The following is a 2432-nucleotide window of genomic DNA, read 5'->3' on the forward strand; positions in this document are numbered from 1 at the left end:
TACAATAGCCATTTCTGGACAGTAACTGGAGAGTGGTGTGTGTGTGTGTGTGTGCCCTGTCTGTGTGTATATACACACAGAATCAGGTCAAAAATCTAGGGAGTGGCCTGTGCCCACATACTTGAAGGCCCTGAAGTAAAAAGATGTATAATGTGTAACATCTATTATACATTTGTCTTGAGAACAGCTCATTTCCAAAATTATGCATTGCTTTAGAAGGAAACAGTGTTTTAACCAGTACAGATGACAGGAAGATGAGCTCAGACCACGCTGTGCTCACAGTATCCGAGGCATTCATTTTAGTCTTGGGGCTTTAAGAACATCTTCTTCGTTTTAATGGCTTTTATATTTCCATTTTCATCTTCTTCCCAATTGGCTCGGTCCCTTTTCTTGGCAAACTTTTTTCCAATTGTTCCCAGCAAAGTCTCATACCTTCTTGCCATTTCTTCATCCGACACATCGACCTCTGCCGTCTCATCTTCTCCTACCATGGCTCCGTTCTTAGAATTCATCTGAAGCATTAACTTCTCCACGTCAGGATTAAACCCTCTGAATGACATCCTTCCGTAGAGAAGATCCTCACAGAGGTAGAAGCTCCGCTCTTCTATGATGAAGCTCTCTTTCTCCTTCAACTCTGGCAAATCCAGGTACCATTGCTCATCACTAATCATCTTCCATTCTTCTTCTTCTAGTTGTTTCTTGGTTTCCTAGTCCAGGCCCATTTGCATGAACTTCATGCACAGCAGGTTCTTGGATAACTTAGTCTTGTGCCCTAACACCATGTTGGACACACTTTCAAACACTGAACATTTTTTAAAGTAATGTTTTTAAAGGAAAAATAATGTTGTTTTTATGCAAAGGAAATCTACCAATAGCATTCTATTTAGACAACATTAAATTGAGAAGTAATTTAATAAAGGATAATAGATTCAAAACCTATTCATATCAAAGAACATTAAGGACTTATTTTCAGTAAAATCGGTCTAATTGTCTGTTCCCAGTTCTAAGACAAGGAAAGCAATGTTTCTTTGAACTTTCTAAGTCTTTATGTAGTCTTCTTCTTACTTTTTTTTTGGATTTAAACATTTTATTGCATTTTTATTCATGCAGTCTTTAATATAATTTAAATGAATTCATTGAGTGTAAGTCTTCGGGAACAGCAGTATCAATAACCCACATTATAGATTGGTCAAGATTAATGATGTATGCAGATCTAACGGGGTGTTTCATCTTTGGGCCATAGGAGATATGCAATAATTATTCTTAATTATCACTTAATTTTGAATCACCAGGAAGAAACTCTTATGAGCTTTCCTGTGGAGCAGTCTCTTGATTAGGTTAATTGAAGCGGGAAGACCCATTCACTGTGGTTGGGATGACCAGGGATGGGATCTTGGATTGTATAAAAGGAGACAGCGAGGCAGTCTGGCATGGCAATCAGCATTGTTTCCTGACTATGGATACAGTGATACCTGCCTCACGTTCCTGAAGCTGGTCCTTCCTACTGAGGGGTAACCTTGATCTGTGACCCCCCCCCCCCAAAAAAAAAAAAGGCTTAGCTTGCTTCTTGTCAGGGTTACTTTATTGCAGCAACAGGAAAAAATAAATAACATGGGCTACTAGTTAGAAGTTGGTGCCTTTGATAGATTTTTATCCACAGAAATCCCAGAAAAGGATGGGTATGGTATTACCAAGTCAATGGTTTGGAATTATTTTTGTGATAAAAAGTTCACACGACTACTAAAATCATAATACATGTAGAATTGCAGATGTGCTTAGGTAATTAATGCCTTTGCCTTTTTTTTAAAAAGTATGTCTTCAATGGACTATTATGCTATTAGCTCACATTCATGTATCTGATTTGTGCCTGCCAGCTGAAGTATTTAGAAGGTGAGGCATGGGCCATATTTTTTTTCTACTGCTGCGAGCATGGAATTCAAAGTCTCCCTCCTAGAGACTGAAACGGAACACCCAGTAGCCCGTGCTTTTCAGCTCACAGCACATTGAAATTGTGGCTGATTTAGGTTCATCAGGCCTCTCTGTGTGCTTCTGTTTCCTCACACTAAACCCATGCAGACATTCATTGTGTGATCTACTGCAGTACACCGATGGTTCGTAAGAAGAAGGCTGGTTGACATCATGCCCCTTGTGTGATTAATACTTTTGCGGGGCGATCAGTTTCTCTTTACGCAACACATCCTCAACTTGAGCTTCCTTACTGACTTTAGCCACTGGCTCACTAATTTACCTTTAGTGTGTCTCAATTATTTATGAGTGAGTGTGTGTGTGTGTGTGTGTGTGTGTGTGTGTGTGTATGAAAAAGAAAGAGAGAGAGAGAGAGAGCGCGCAGTTTGAGGGAGTCCATTGTCCTTCCTCTCTTTCCACCGTGTGGATTCCAGGTAGTAACCTCAGAAGGGTGAACTCAGATTGTC

At 39.8% G+C, this 2432-nt stretch overlaps 1 pseudogene; it reads right to left on the bottom strand.

Moving 5' to 3' along the window:
• Positions 1 to 299: 299 nt before the first annotated feature.
• On the bottom strand, positions 300 to 761 carry LOC143435700 (M-phase phosphoprotein 6 pseudogene; annotated as a pseudogene).
• Positions 762 to 2432: the final 1671 nt, after the last annotated feature.

Source organism: Arvicanthis niloticus, chromosome 22 (genome assembly GCF_011762505.2).
Source record: "Arvicanthis niloticus isolate mArvNil1 chromosome 22, mArvNil1.pat.X, whole genome shotgun sequence".
Lineage (NCBI taxonomy): Eukaryota > Metazoa > Chordata > Mammalia > Rodentia > Muridae > Arvicanthis > Arvicanthis niloticus.